Here is a 16,403-nt window from a genome sequence, read left to right as displayed (position 1 = left end):
CAGAGGTAAGGTCGCACAGTCAGATTGAATCCATCACACTCACGGTTGAAGCTGGCAGAAAAACCACACACTGAACTTTTTAAATGTGATTCACAGGAGATGAAAACTGCCAGATGTGCTGATTGATTTAAAGCATGCGAGCTCTCTCAGACTTTGGCTTCAATGTCCTCACACCCCTGTAAGAACCCTGACAGCCGTCTATCGCCTCGCGGTCATCTCCACTTTTAGGGCGGATCGGTCCGCCGGCTGCTGCAGGACTCTGTGCTCTGACTGTGATCGCACGGATGAGGTGCAGCTCTCCAATGTAACCTGATTAGTGTGCAGCAGCTGAATGAATCTGAAAAAGCATTGCACACTTTCTCATTGTGGGAAAATATTAGTGAGACATCTAATTAGCCTGCGATGTTCAGCGATGATGTTCTGTGGGAGCAGACGTCATTAGATTAAACTGCTGTAAAATGACTGCATGTGAATGTGCCATTTATCTGGAACTGCAGACAAAGAGCCTCTGGAGCCTTGTGTGCATGAATGTAGCCGCTTTAAGCTGATTTGTGGCACAGCATTGATGAGTGTTAGATAATGTCCGAGAAATGAAGGAAACTCTGAGGATGAGAAAAAGCTTGGCAGGACTGCAGCGGAGAGGCGTGGAAGAGGCGCTCTCAACCTTTTAATGAGTTTTAATGAGTTTCACCCTCAGCGAATGAAACTGTTTGACAAAGTGCAGAAAACCACTGTCAGCAGTTTAAAATCAGACCATCAGAGTTTCTCACTGAGACTTTCAGAAACTCTGAGGTGTTGCAGATAAGCTTGGTGGGTGTGCTTGGCTGACTGGATCAATAATCAGTGACTGCTGTTTGACTTTTAAGGCCAGACGTTTTGTTATCTTTGATAATTCGGTGCTCTTCCTCCTTAAAACTCACAGTAATTGTGGTTTTACTGTAGAGCTGAATGTGACACAGACTCAGAGCAGCAGGTTTTCTCTCCAAGTTCCATCTCGTGACCTTGGCGTGTTGGAGATGTGGCATCGACCCACGTTAAGTCTCTCTCCAGACATTACAGGCAGCTCATGACTGATGCGGCTTCAGCGTTTAAAACCTGCAGTCTGGACCAGACTGAAGACATGTTGGTGGTTACTTATGTTTCTTTATATTAATTTAATATTATTACAAGATAATGATGAGATGAATACTTGGCTGCCTCAGAATCAGTTTCATATCATTCAGTGTTTTCTTGAACTCATTCATTTTCTGCATGTTTCCATCTCCACTGTTGCACTCTGAGCTCCTTTCCCCTTTAATTTCTTTTCACCTTCATTTCTTTACTCCCTCTGTGGAATTAACCCAGCAGACTCAGACTCTGTGGGGTTTGTTGTAATTGAGTCAGACTTGTTTTTAGGAAGTGTGGACGTTTCTGGGAGAGCCTTAGCTGTCAGTTCATCCAGTGTTTTTGAGTTTTTGGGCCTTCTCGTTGGGTCGTTTAAATTTCCTATAGGAATCCGAGTTTGTTTAATGCTTAGAGTTTAATTCTTGATTTTTCCCTGTTTAGTTATCACACTTCCTGTTTTACTTTAGTTTTGCTTCGGCTCGTCTTCTGTGATTCAGTTCAGCTGTGTTTCGTTTTTCCACTAGTCTCCACTTCCCTGATTGGCCCTCTGTGTGTACACAGTCGCTGGCTGTTCTCCTGGTTTCCAGCCCTCATGTATTTTCAAGTTTAAGGTTTCAGTTAATTTACAGTTTTTGAACTTTATGTTTGACTGTTTGGATATTTTAAAAATTCATTTACTGACTTGCTTTAAGTTAACCTGTTTGCCTGCCCGAGAGTCTGCATTTGGTCCTTCTCTCTGCAAAACGTGATGTGACTGATATATTAATAGTGATGATATTGGCTGATATTAACTGTTTGCAGACACTACATTGATAATTGCTGATAAGCGACAGTAAAAAAGTAAAGAAGAGATGCTGAAACATCCTTCAGCCATGACGCTGGCGTTTCCTAAAATGCTTGAGACACGACTGTGGCGTGGGTGTGGTCTCTGGCCAGCTGCAGAGGAGGGGTGACGCAGTGAGCTCCCGGGGCGGTGCAGGGGCGGGGTGAACAGGTGTGCTGGGGATCTGTCAGTGATTGTCTCTCTTTATATGTTGGCAGTGACAGTCGGAGGAGGAGAGCGGACGTGACAGCAGTGAGACAGAGCGGGAGTGTCTGTGTCCCAGTACAAAACCACAGTATTAAATAAAAGTTCTGCTGTCGTAATATTCGCTCCGGCTTATGTTTCTTGGGTCCAACATTACAACGACCAAAACACTGACCTTAAACTGGATTAATAAATTTTCTCATAAATAACCACACATAACAAATGTGAAGGAAATCTTTTGGTTGACATATTTGACTTTCGTGGGCAATCGTGGTTCAGGGGGTTGGGAAGCTCATTTTGTCATCGGAAGGTTGCTGGTTCGATCCTCATCTCTGTCTGTCTGTCTTGGTCGTTGTGTCCTTGGGTAAGACGCTTCACCTACTGGTGTTGACCAGAGGGGCCGATGGTGCGACATGGCAGCCTCGCTTCTGTCAGTCTGCCCCAGGGCAGCTGTGGCCACAACTGTAGCTTGCCTCCACCAGTGTGTGAATGAATGGTGGAATTATAATGTAAAGTGCTTTCAGGGTCTTGAAAAGTGCTAACAAATGCAATCCATTATTATTATTAAATCAGCCAGTACCTTCAGACTCAGCTGGGCTATACGTTTTTGTGTATTCTTGATGGTTTGCTATACGATAAGGACTCTGGGATGTTTGGGCAGTCTTCAGCTGCTGGCAGAGCTGGCTCAGATCACAGTGAAGCTTACAGCAGTGAGGATCCACACACACAGAAACAGCTCTGCCCCTCACAGTGGTTCATTCTGGACATTAAATATGAATGACCACTGACACGTTTAAGGTCCGAGCCCAGCCTGTTATTCAGGTCTATGCACAGGTGTGTGTGGGTTGTACATGTTTAGTGTGATTTATAAGAAGGAGGAGAGACAGGGATGAGCAGCAGCTGACAAGAAGGAATCAGAAAAGTCTGGTTAAAAAGCTGAATGTGGTGGAAAGATGAGGTGAGAGAGAGCGTAGAAGGAAATGAGATCGAGGTCATCAGAAACAGCCAGAGTGTGGGTTTATTCCCACACATATTCCCACTCGACATAATGCACATTTACACCACGTTGAACATTTCTTATGTTCGCCATTCATAAAAATTTAACCAGCAAAGGTTAAGTGCATTGTGCCGCATTAAATTTTAATCAGGTAACAACACGACATAGAGCCAGAGCGCACAGCGTCTGTCATGTGGAGCGATTTCATGTAAGATGTCAGGCTTCACGCTGAGATGTTTGGAAGTATTGTGGGTTCAAGCACAAGCTGTAAGTGTGGGTTTAGTTAACAGGTTAACAACACAACCCACCAGCTTCATCCGTCCTGCAGGTGGAGTCATGGAATGGTTTGCATCAGGACCATCAGGAGCAGCAGCAACATTACTGCTGGACTGAGATCGGTGAGTGTGGAGAACACCAGAGTGCCGCGAACTCATCTCCGTGTTCAGGAAACCCGTTTGAGATGATCTGCAACACGATGTGTTATCCTGCAGGAAGCAGCCATCACTGTGGTCATACAGGGAGGGGCGTGGTGACTGACAACACTCAGGCGGGCGGTGGTGTTTAAATGATGCTCAGCTGTAAAAGTCTCAGTGACTCCATCACACCACCATCAGCCGGAACGACCGATCCAAGGCAGAATGGATCCACACTGTTTACACCTGACCCCACCTTCCGATCACGACAGCAGAAATGGAGGCTCATCAGACCAACATTACTCCGGTCTTGTGTTGTTCAGTTTCCTGCTCTTAGGTGACAGCAGTGACACCTGGTGTGGTCTTCTGCCGCTTTGACGTCTGACATGTTGTGCATTCACAGATGCCCTTCTGCATACGTTGGTCTTAACAAGTGTTTTTGAGTTCCCTCTTCCTTCCTATCAGCTCGCAGCAGTCTGGCCATTCTCATCCAACCTTAGACTTCAGTTCCTCTTTTTTCCTCTTTCTGCTGCTGGGTCTGAACAGGTCACCTGTATGTGCCAGAATATACTGATTTGCTGCCATCCTATTGGCTGATTAGATATTTGCACTAATGAGCAGGTGAACAGGTGTAGGTAATGAAGCGTATAAAGGCTGTGTTACATGGGTGGAGGTAGGGCAGGTGGAGGCTAGGGTTCAGGTGTGTTGGAGTTGGCTGTCACAGTGTGCAGAGGCAAATTGTGTGGAGTGCGAATAGTGGACCCAGGTGCAGACAAACCAAAGCATAGAAACAAACTTAATGGGAACTAATGGGAACTCAAAACAAGCCGTTTATTGTAGGCTGGACAAAGGTACAAAGCAAAAGGCAAAGGCAAGACTAACAATAAACTAAACTGGGTGAGCTAAATAAAAAAAACCAAAACAAGAACATGGACCTAGAACCTGATATGAGAAAACTGAACCATAAGGACTTCACATGAATTCATGACCTGGAAACGAAGCAGACAATCTGACAAGAAATGACTGAAAACACACAGACTAAATACACACAGGAGGTGATCAGGGGAAGTGGAAACACATGGGGAAACAGCTGAGGCTAATCTGACATAACGAGACAAAGGAAGCAAAGCTGACTACACTGACACAGGACACAGACTTTCAAAAAACAGCATGGAACGATGTAGGCATGATAACACAAGCTGGAAGAAAAGAAACATGACAGACTAACGAAGAAGACCTAAGTGAAGGATAACTAGACTAGACTTAAGGCAACCAAATGTTAATCCTATTACTTACCGTATTTCAAGGAATAACTTAAGAACTCAAAATGTAAACTGAAAACGCTGGGTCAGAGTCCCAGGATTATGACAGTGTGTTTGCTTTGTGTTGGGAAAACTGGGTCAGCTGCAGGAACAGATTATGGTTTGGGGTCAAACACTCTTTGGCTCACTGGAAGAGCCGGGAGTGAATGGTGATCAGGTACTGAAGGTTTGGACAAACTCATGCCACAGGAATGAAAACAGGCTCTTGAGATCTAGACTGGAAAATCTGCTGAGAGCTACAGTTTACTTGGATTCCATAAAATAAACGTAAAAATCTGCTGTCACATAAGCAGGAGCACTGCTTTTAAGAGAAGAAGAAGAAGAATAGCTCTTTATTGTCATTGTTACAAAAACAATGAAAGGCAGTTTGGCATCTCTCCATGTGTCTGAAGTACACAGTCGCATAAGTATTTACACAATAACACAGGCAAATTTACATTTACACAAGAAAGATATGTACAAGTTATACATACACCTGAATACATACGGATACGCCCATGCATACATACACGCACATACATACATATATGCATGCGTACATACGTACACACACATATTTCCACATACACGCTTACACACACACATACATGCCATTCGAGGAGCAGGTGCACTGTGAGGTGCAGTGTGATCAGTGATATTGCACATCGAGTGTGTGTGTGGGGGGTGATATTGCACATTGAGGCGGGGGGGAGGGGGGTGCTGTTGCAACTATAATAAATACAGTTTAAAGAGGTAGGGATGTTGGTTGCATTAAAGTATACATAGAAATACAGTTTATAAATAAAGTGTAATGTCCATGTGTGTTGGCAGTGCAGTTGAGGGTGGAGGTAGGGCAGTTGAGGGTGGAGGTAGGGCAGTTGAACCAGAGTGTGGTGCAACAGTAAGTCAGAAGGCTCTCGATGGTGGAGTGGTAGAAGTTTACTAGCAGTCTCTGGGGTAACTGGGCCTGACGCAGTTTCCTGAGAAAGTACAGCCTTTGTTGTGCTGTCCCTACCTGGTGGGAAATGTTTGTGGACCAGGTAACGTCGGCCGAGATGTGGACTCCGAGGAACTTAAAGTTTTCTAGAGTGCTCAGATCGCTTTGTTCTTCTGAAGTCCTTGGTCTTGGCTGTATTCAGATGCAGGTTGTTGTTTTCACACCATTGCTTCAGATGCTGAACCTCCTCTCTGTAGGCTGATTCATTGTTGTTGTCAAACACTCATGGGTGAAAAGTGCGTATAAGAGGGGACTGAGGACACACCCCTGTGGGACACCTACGTGCAGAGTGAGGGTGGAGGAGGTGTGCGCTCCCATTCTGACGTCCTGGGGTCTGTTGCTCAGTAAGTCCAAGTCCAGCTGCACAGTGAGCTGCTGAGTCCTAAGTTGCTTAGTTTATTAACCAGTTTGTGGGATTGAACTGTATTGAAGGCAGAGCTGAAATCCACAAATAGCATTCTCACATAGGTGTTACTACTGTCTAGATGTGTGAGGGTTGAGTGAAGAGCTGTTATTATGGCATCCTCTGTCGACCTGTTTGCCCTGTATGCAAACTATAGATCGAGGTTTGCAGGGATGGCAGCTTTAATGTGTGTCATGATGAGTTGCTTTAAAGCCCGGCTGTCAGCAGCGCTGCAGTGTGATGAGATATTAGACAAATGCAAACAGCTGAGCAAACAGAGCTGGCCTTCTGAAGTTCTCAAAAGCATTTCCATTTTCATCGATAAATACTTCAGCAGTAGCTACTACACCACCTCCTCTCCCTGTAAATCCTGTCGTGGCTGTCCTCTGACGGGTGGAGCTATGCGGCTGCTGTCCCTGCGCTTCAGAGGAGAACAACTTTTTAATTTATGCTCTCAGCGACGTATATGTGTGTGTGTGCATGTGTGTGTGTGTGTGTGTGTGTATGCAGGCTCCAACACTGCTTCCTTTCACCGTGAAACATGTTATTTCCTTTCCGCTCGTCATCTCATTACTCCTGCCCAGCGATCACTCCGAGCCTGAACAACGCAGAGAAACCAATCTGATGATGCATGAAACACTCCTTTAATTATCTCCTAACGGCCTAATTCTCTGTGAAATCTTCTGCCCTCTGACTCACTTCAACCCGCCGTGATGAGATAAAGCAGAGAGTTATCTGTGCTTTGAATCCAAGGTCAGCTCCGTCTGGAAACAAACAAGAAAACGCCAGAACCACGATGCGTTTGGGGACGTAAACCAAAGCTGACAGCCACATCTCCCTGCGGGCGCAACAGGGACTAATGGGCTTCTGAAGTGAAATTCAATTTGCCCACGACATTTATAAACCACATAAAGCAGCGTAACATCCAATAAAGTGTATGAGCTGGACCGCAGGCAGGTATGAGAGAAGCTTGGATTTTCAGATAAGTGCGAATAAAGTTAAAATGTAGTCTTAGATCGATACAACAAGCAGGATCTTGCTCTGTAGAGCTTGGCACGTGAACTCCTCTAAAATCCAGTAAACCCACATTTCCAGTTGTCTGAGAACTGGCAGACTGATAAAAGGCTTTTGATATTGAATGACGTTCATCAGTCTTGCAGTGGTCATCACTCTGCTGATCAGAGTTCGTCTAGTGGACAAACTCGTACTTGTTGTTTCATTTGGGACCTGTGAGAGTTTATCAATTCTCATTCACACCTATCACCTTTTTAATCACACTGCACCTCGCCAAGGTGCTCATTTTACAGACCTTTCAAGTCCATTTTTGGGGGGTACAGTACTGTGCAAAAGTCTTGAACCACCATGATTTCTTTATATTTTGCAAGAAAAACAGAAACAGGCGCAGCAATTATTGAAACATGGAAACACAACCAATCAGATGCTTTTCACATGTTACTGCATAGTGGATTCAAATCTGATGGTACTTTTCATGTGTTCATGATTCATCAGTTTATCAAAGAGCTCCAACACCACTGACTGACATGCAGCTGAAACCATGACAGGGCCTCCACCTTGTCTCACAGACGGCTGTAGACTCTCACCGTTGGACCTCACTTTAGTTTTAGCTGCCAAAAACCTGTTGTTTGGTCGTTTTTGATTGGATGTGACACAGTAAAAAATGATGAGCTGGGAGTGACAGAGTGCTCTCACTAATGTGATAACCTGCTACATATACTGTGACACTGCAGGGGCTCTTATGAAATAATTGTTTTATGACCCACACCTCTGTCTAAAATCTCACTCTGTGCGGGTGACAGGTTTGAGTCCGGGCATCGCACCTGCTGGATCTTCATTTGGTTTTGAGGTATGTTAAACAGGTTATGAATCGATCATGTGCTTGGTGGTTAAATGTTAATGGAAAGTGTGGGAAATGTATGAATTGATGCTGTGTCATACGTCACACTCTGCGAGCCGTGCACACGAGGCCATCTGTATGTGAAAAAGTGGATTCTTTTTAATCTAGCTTACATTTCACTTGATGAGATGAAGGCAGCGCTGAGCGCTGAGTGAGTCAGAGTGAAAGTGAACAGAGGGAAACACCAGCGTTTGCTTTAGAAGTGGCCGTCAGTCCAAACTGGGATCATAAATTGCCACTTGAACAGATGAATGAAGTCAACTTTCAGCTCAAATATGCTGCTACTTACAACTTATTCTGGTTTTAATTATTCACTGTGAGCTCAGAACAGATGGTTAGTTTTACATCAGCATCCTAATATTCTGCACAGCACTTTTATTTTTCACCACTTTCTTTGCTTTTAGTGTCCAAAATTTACTCTGAGACATTAAAAAGTTTCATTCGAAGCCGTGAGGCGGTGTCACAGTTCTGCAGAACTGTGACTTGCTTTTGCTCTAGCATCACCGTTAGAACTTTTTCTATCAACCTCGGCTGATTTACTGCCACTTAACTAATGATAGATTTAGATACACAAAAGCAGCATCGAGGTCGACAGTAAGCACGTTCAGGCCCTCATTCACAGACAGTTAGTGCCTCTTTAACCAAGCATGACTGATCTTTGCAGGGGTGTTTTCAGGATCTTAGGTTTATGCATATAATGCAATTGGTCTGACACTTAAACATGCAGGGTGGTGTTAAATAATTTAAATCAAATCACCATGTTCTCCCAAACATAACCAATAGATGAAAAGAGAAACATGGAAGGAAGAAAACAAACTGCATGAGGTGAGCCATAGTCTTCTGGTTCACCCTGTGATGCATCCATCATTCCAGTCCCACTGAAATGAGGTGCATCACAAGTCATTTAAAAAGCTTTAATGGTAAACTAGTCTCTCAGGGAAATCTAGGAAAATATTTCTGTGCTCTTCATCAGCATCATGAGCTTGACTTGCAGTTTCAGCAACCTGTGTTTTAACTGCTATGCATTTGGTCTGATCACGCTGTGTGTGCATATGTGATGCTTTTAAAGACCCGAGCCAACAGCAGAAACTGAAGCACAAACAGAAATACTTCTGCTCTGATTGAAGGTCACGGATCTCGAGTACATGCGTGTCTGTGTGTGCTTGTCTTGTACAGTCAAGGTAAAGGTCAGTACTTTATGTGAAATGCATGGGACCAGATCAAGTCTGCAGAATGGTAATGCAGCTGGAATCCTCTTTAAATCCATTTGACCTTTGCATGCAAACTCAGAAGAAGAAAGGAAACAGGAGCAGATGTACATTAATACAGCATCAGGCTGTCGGAGGAGGTCTGTCTTCACTCTCTGTTTATCTGTTGACTTTGGTGTTTGCATGTTTTGTGGATCCATCCAACATTAATAATCAAAAGGAAAGAAAAGGATTTCCAACACCTTGCTTCAGCCTCTGTTTTTTTCTGTGTAAACTTTGGTAAATGTTTCTGAAGCTGTGCTCATGCTTTCCCAAAGGTACCTGAAGCTATCCACACAGCTGTTCCCGATATCTGCAGGATATCTACAGATGTCTACAGAAGCGTGCAGGAGGCCAAATATGCACGAGTCAAGGAAGACTGAGATCTTGTTGCACTGTTCATTGAGTATCACAGGCCTCAGTCACACAGGCAAGGAGACCTATCTGTCTCCAACCATCGACTGTAATGGAAAGACGCGTGTTTGCCTGACTATCCTGCAGTCGTTGTATGAAACTGGTTGCAAAGAGGCATGCACTGCTACACTGGAAGCCTCCCTGTGACTGCTGCCATCCCTAACAGATTGCTATAACTGCCAGACTTTCTGTAGGCCTTCGTGACTGAGGCACTGAATGGTGATTATACTCTGTTGTAGATGCAGACAGTTCACCTGAGGAGCAGAGCTGCTCTCTGGACAAGTCTGTGTAGCTGCAAAAAACTGATAGGCACGTGGACATCCACTCGTTGTTTGATGATGACCTCAGCAGACCCAAAGATGCAACTACCTGATTGTACCTTCATCCTACTATGGTTTATGGGTTTGTACCATCTATCACACCAGCATTGTACACTTTAGAGGGACTGCTTAACTACTTAACGAACTTATCACGTTTTTTTTAATTCAACCTAAATATAGAAGCAATAATGGTGATAAAATAAGTAAAATCTATAATTTGGCTATACACAGACTCCAGTTACTGCACTTTAAATCTAAAAGTAATGGCATAAATAATGTGGTCCAATAATAATAATCCATCCATCCATCCATCCATCCATCCATCCATCCATCCATCTGTCCAATAATAAGCTCTATGAGGTCCATTTGTGTAGAATTTGCCTATAGGGACAGAGTGAAGCAGACGGCAGATTTTATATGAAATCTATGAATATTTTAGGTCCTAGAAATGGTTGTCATGCAGTATGGGTGTTTTCTGATGTGATTAATAATTTCCTAAAACGCGTGGGTACAAAAATGGTTTAGTTTAGGTTTGGAGAATGTGGTGATCATCTCACTGACCACAGATCGCTCTGTTTTGGATATTCTCTTTAAAAAACTGTTGAAACAACTGAAGGTGACTTGGACTAAATGAATGAATAATTTCCTTCGATGACGTGAAAGGAAGCCTCTGTAATCAGAAGCCCTGCAGGGGCTCCTGTTCCCGTTTATTTACCAGCAGACGCGGTCGTCGTCCCTCTGAAACACCATGATATCAGCATGTTAACTGGAAACTCATTTCCTGATCGCACAGCTGCGAGTAGCGATCCAGCTGTGTGTCTGACCCTGATGGCCTCTAATGAGCCCCTAACGAGCCTAAAGGCCACTAACGAGCTCATAATGGCTCCTAACTCGCCTGAAGGTCCTTGAAGAGGATAACAAGCCTAATGCAACAAATTTCCCACGTGTGGGACTAATAAAGGTTATCTTATCTTATCTTATCTTATAATTAGCATGGTGATTGGAGTGGCTATTGGAGCCTAGATCGTTTCCCGTCAAGATGATGCACAGAAGTACCCCCTTCAATCCTCAAACCTATGAGGCGATCGGTGCCGGGGGCCCAAACTCTTCAACAGAAAGCTGGTCAGAGGCTGTAAAGCTCTGAACATCGCAGTATGTGAGAACACATTAAAAACTAGTTGTTTTTTTCCCCTCAGCCTGTCTGTTGCCAACACTCAGAGGCAGAAACCTTTGCTGGTTTTAGGTCCTCATTATCAGGCAACCTTTCATTTAGCATGGACGATTGAAGAAATGTCAAGGCTTCACCGAGCAGCCATCCACAGAGCTCTGTGTACATCCAACCCTACCAAACGTCCATGCACTCCTGCAGGAACGTCTTTGACATCTGACTGGTTTACAGAGCTCTCAGGGTCCCCCCCCTTTAGCACATAAATGTGAAGTTCTGTGGTGGATTTTGGAGAAACTATACCATGTGTCAGCTGGAAATGCAGAGTGTGCATGCATAATAGTTCACAGGTGTTCACCTGGCAGGTCAGCCTCCTCATTTTTTGTCATGTACACAAGCAAATTCCATAACGTTGGAACTAGAAATCCTCTGAGTGGGAAAAAAAAAGTTTTTTTCAGGTCTGACCCTCATAAAAAATGGAGAGATCGCTGACCTTCAGCAGGACAGCCATGACAGAATATTAGACTTGATGTTTAGCTGTGTTTTCAAATGCACACAGGGAGCTGGATTTCATGCATTTATGAAGTTTTATATAAGAAACTGAACCTCAGAGGAAATCCATCTGTGAGCAGAAACAATGAACTCCCATAGCCATTGAATCTAATGCTGAATGTAATGGTAAAAACTACCCCGCCCCTTTCTAAACAGTGAACACTGGGGGGGGGGGGGGGGGGGGGGAATGGGGTGCTAGGGCACCGTTTCCTCCCTCCAGGAATTCCTAGCAAGCTTTTGCAGTCTCTCTTTGGTGGTCCTGTAACTTAAACTCAGTACTTAAACCATGATGGGACTAATTAACGTGTAACAACATCAGCCTGATTCAGCACTGAGGGGCAAATGAGGACTGTGTCACGAGGTTTGGCTCCAGTAATGATGCAGTGATAATTACAGCACGAGAAAAAGCTCATCTATGAAAATATTAAGAAAGCTGCTTGAAAACTAACCATGGTGCAGTTTTCCAGTTTGATTCCAGGAGGAATTCTGGATTCCAAAGAATCCTTTATTAGATGCTGTGCAGCCCTTACATAGAGGCGCCATCAATAAACAAGCTTTCGTTTTTGTGTGTAGACAGAAGATGATGGTCTGTGTTTCTTGGTGAGCGCGTGACTCTGAGCTGAAAATAAGGAGCAGCAAATGCAGAAGTCAGTAATCAAATGTCATAGCCTCCTGATAACAGAGAGCAGCCCCTGCAGTCCAGGAGGATGGGTTTGTGTGATCAAGGATTGGCAGGGAAAGAAATCAAAGCTAAGCTGAAGAGGAAGAAAGTATTTCTTTCACCCTTTGTTTGTGGATTTGATTTTTCTTTCAACCGCCTGCCACCGAAGCACTGACAGCAGGAGTCCTGAAAAGTGGAATTAAAAAACAAGAGAAAATCTGCTGATCTGATTTGTGACGTGATCATAAAATCATCTGATGAAGTGGGTCAACAGTATCACGTAACTTATTCTGAAGGGTAAAAGGTCTCAGGAGAGCAAAATGCTGCTGAAGTGGAGTATTTAAGAAGCGATTAAAGTGATCTTCAGCTTGCAAGAGAAATCTTTTTCTTCCAGCCATTTCACCCAAAAAATACTCCCCCCCCCCCCCCAAAAAAAAGGAAAAAAAAGAAAATGTAAATAAAATTTTAATTTAAAATGTAAAACTAAAATTTCCTCCTCAGCAGACCTCCTTCCTTGTTGAGTCATTATGAGCAGAAATCCTTTTTTTCTCCTGAATTGTTGTGTTATATGTATCACATATTTCATTGTCTATCCTTTTTTGCTACTTAGCCTGACCTGTCTCCCCAATGTAAAGTTTGTATATTGTATGTATGGTCGACTAGGTCTGTCATCTCAGTTGCAGGCAACTGCAACCGACAAATAAAGCTTATCCTTATCCATCACTTCACATCCATCCAGAGATGCACGAATGAAAGTCTGACATCTTATTTTTAACCTGCCACCAGGAGGCAGATCACCTACTAATCAGAAGGTTGTTGATTCGATCCCTGGCTGCTCGAGTCTGCGTGCCGTATATCCTTGGGCAAGATACTAACCCCAGGACTAAACTAAAAGCTTAGTCAGTACAACATCTACGCGTGAGCTGCCTTCTTGTTGTGACTCGTGGCTCAGCATACATATCAGTTTGTATACGTATTTGCCTACGCAGGGCACTTTCAAACTTACCCTACCATGCTTGTGTGCAGTTGTCCAAAACCCCAGCAGCCTGTAGCTCAGTGTGGACTACGCTATGTGCAGCTTAATGCTGACTGGTTGAAAAGTGGGCTGAAACAAGGATGCGAGCAATGGCAGCCCTAAAAAAAGAAAAAAAAATGCCTTTAAAATGGAGGACAGATGATTGATTGGGAGCCGAACGGGAGGTTTTAATTCTGTCTGATGTCTTTTTGAACTTCTGAGCAGCTGACAAGGACATGCAGCTTGTGTTGGACCAAAAACCCACAGCTGGTCAACAACTGTGTTGCTGAATAATGACATTTCTGGGGGAGGACCCATGCTGGCTTGACTGATTTATTTTTTAAGGTGTTGCTTTCTTCGCTTCTCTCAAAGGGCCTTTACACTTTTCCCCCTTCTCTCTGAGGCTGCCCGAGTCAAAACAACAATTTATTTATTTTCCAGTCCACGTCTTCAGTCTTCCTCTGCTGACTGTAAAACTATTGACAGTTTTATTTCGGTGTCAGTGAAAGCACCTTTTCTTTAGCTTTGGTCCTTCACAGCACCTCGAACCGCAAAGCCCGAACTGCAGACTGCTCTCACAGAAGCCAGGTCACGCGACTCGCCGCACTAAACTCAACAAGCATTTCCAGTTGTGTAAATGTGTCTGAAGAGGATGATTTACTGTTGTGTGAGGACAAATTCACACAGCAGCTGGTCAGTGTATGCAGCCGCAGGATGACTCACGACTGACCAGCATTGTGGTTTTATCAGCGGGGCGGCAAAGTCCAGGAAATTGCCTCCTTCACACGCTGAGAGTGTTGGAGGTATTCTGGGATGCAATTATAGCTTCATAACAAATCCTTAAAAAAAAACATAACTTGTGGATGTTCTTGGTGTAGTTGCTGTAGTAACTTGTGTTTTGGTAGGAGGGGCCATGTAAAGGCCATGTATGGATGTCAAGAACTGTTAATGGAACAAAGAACCGTGTATCTGCTGCAGAGACACAGAAGAGCTTCAGGTGACGTTTATGGTCCTCGGCGGTCAGCAGATGAAGTCGTGCGAGAACAAACAGAATGATTTCAAAGTCAAAGCTTGGCGCTCAGAGTCGACCATAATTGTGTTTTTAGTGTCATTCAGGCATGGAAGTGTTCATTTTAAGTCCATCATGCTGCAGACAGAAGGTGTGCTCATCCTGCTGAGAAAGGATCTATTTTTAAAACTTGAACTTTAAGGGAAAGTGTCAAGTCTTCGAAGTCTGGAGCTGTGTGTATCGGTTATATTCAGAGCCAAACATTTCCTCTAAAATCTACTCATGACCCTCAAAGCTTTTAGTTAAGAGATTAAATTATTTTTGTGGGGCATGACTTGAAGAAAAACTGTTTTATCATATGTCTTTGGGGACCATAGGGACTAAGTAAAGCACTATACGAATACAGGCCATTTACCATTTATCATATGTCTGCACTTTGAAAGGGCGCAGATTGGGATTGCTCAGTGTTGTTTAATTAGGAATCTGAAGGTAAGATTAAACGTGCTGGTGTCCTGTGGCTTTGAGATACATTTCTGAGGGGCTTCTGAGAAACAAATCGCAGAGGAGTTGCCTTTTTGTTGAATGTTTGTGACACAACTGCCACAGATGAAAGGAGCAGTCGTCATTGTTTCAGCATGATTATCACCCATATTAACCTAAGAGAAATCTGAAATCATGTCATATATAGCATTATGTCATTTACATGTAATTTTGTGATTATGTATAATTTTCCAGTCTTGCAAGCCCATAATCTTGATTGTGAATAATGACCTCTGGACAGATGAATCATGTGTGTGGTCGCAGTTATAGCAGACATGTTTGGCAGCTGACCCCTTTTTACTTTAACTCCAGCTTCAGAATTGCTATTCTAATCACAGGCATGTGATGTCACAGCATGCATCCAGAGGGAAAAAGACGTTGGGAAAGTACAGACGTAGCTCATCCCACAGTGGGAGAAACAGTAGTGAAGCGTATGTATTCAGTAGATGGATGTCAAATAAAGCACTTTCAACCAGGAGTCAGGGCTTTGGGCCCAAGTGAGACCAACAGTTAGTTATCCATCGTTACCTTTAGAAGTTGTTGACTTCCTTTTCTTCCACTTGTCTCATTCAGGGTCGTGGAAGGGTTGGATACAACCCCAGCTGCCATAGGGCAAGAGGCGGGTTACACCCTGGACAGGTCGTCAGTCTGTCAAAGGGCTAACTCAAAGACAGGCCACCATTCACAGTCTTTTCAAGCTGTTAGCGGATATTTTGTGTTTTTTCTGTCAGAAAACTTCTCCCTCGTGCAGTTGTTTCGCAGCCTCACAGCAGAAAATCTATTCATGCAAGAACCTCGTAGCACCTGCAGTGGTGGAAATGTTCTGGTTTCAAGTTGCTTTGCTCCCTGAGGGACCGAGCTTTGAATTCTCCATCATAACAAAGTGCTTGAAGAAAGTGTGGAGCCATCTCTTCAAAAGCTGAACTAGAAGTATAACATCTTGGTTTTTAACTGACTTTAAAAATTATTAACATATTTTATTCTGAATTTACTGGTATTTAAATAATTTTTAGGTTCTCTTCTAAATTTAGCTAATTTCTAAGAGAATATTTTAAATATATATATTTTAGTCTATTCTTAAAATATTCTTGAGAGCTTGTCAGTGTTTATTTCCTACATTTTTCCTTTCGTATATTCATAACAGGTTTATTTTAATGTGTCCTGTTACTGAATCTGTTCTGAAATAAGACTTAACTGTATGAGTGATAGGGGAAAAGGTAAAACTCTAGAACTGGAGTGCTTTCTCTGGTTAATGACGTTTGGTGACAAACAGCTTTATAAAATAGGAAAAAAAGGTCACATGACTACTCTTATCTAAAACGC

General features: G+C 43.4%; 1 protein-coding gene across 1 annotated transcript in view; it reads left to right on the top strand.

Moving 5' to 3' along the window:
* nmbr (neuromedin B receptor) overlaps positions 1-16,403 on the top strand; it is a 74,196-nt gene that overhangs the window by 673 nt on the left and 57,120 nt on the right. The gene's annotated exons all lie outside the window — the stretch shown is intronic.

The sequence above is a fragment of the Diplotaxodon limnothrissa genome, linkage group LG15 (genome assembly GCF_057381915.1).
Source record: "Diplotaxodon limnothrissa isolate DT_005_m linkage group LG15, D_limnothrissa_male_GT1.1, whole genome shotgun sequence".
In the NCBI taxonomy this organism is placed as follows: domain Eukaryota; kingdom Metazoa; phylum Chordata; class Actinopteri; order Cichliformes; family Cichlidae; genus Diplotaxodon; species Diplotaxodon limnothrissa.
The sequence above is the reverse complement of the archived record's forward strand: the minus strand, read 5'-3'. Positions and strand labels throughout refer to the sequence as shown.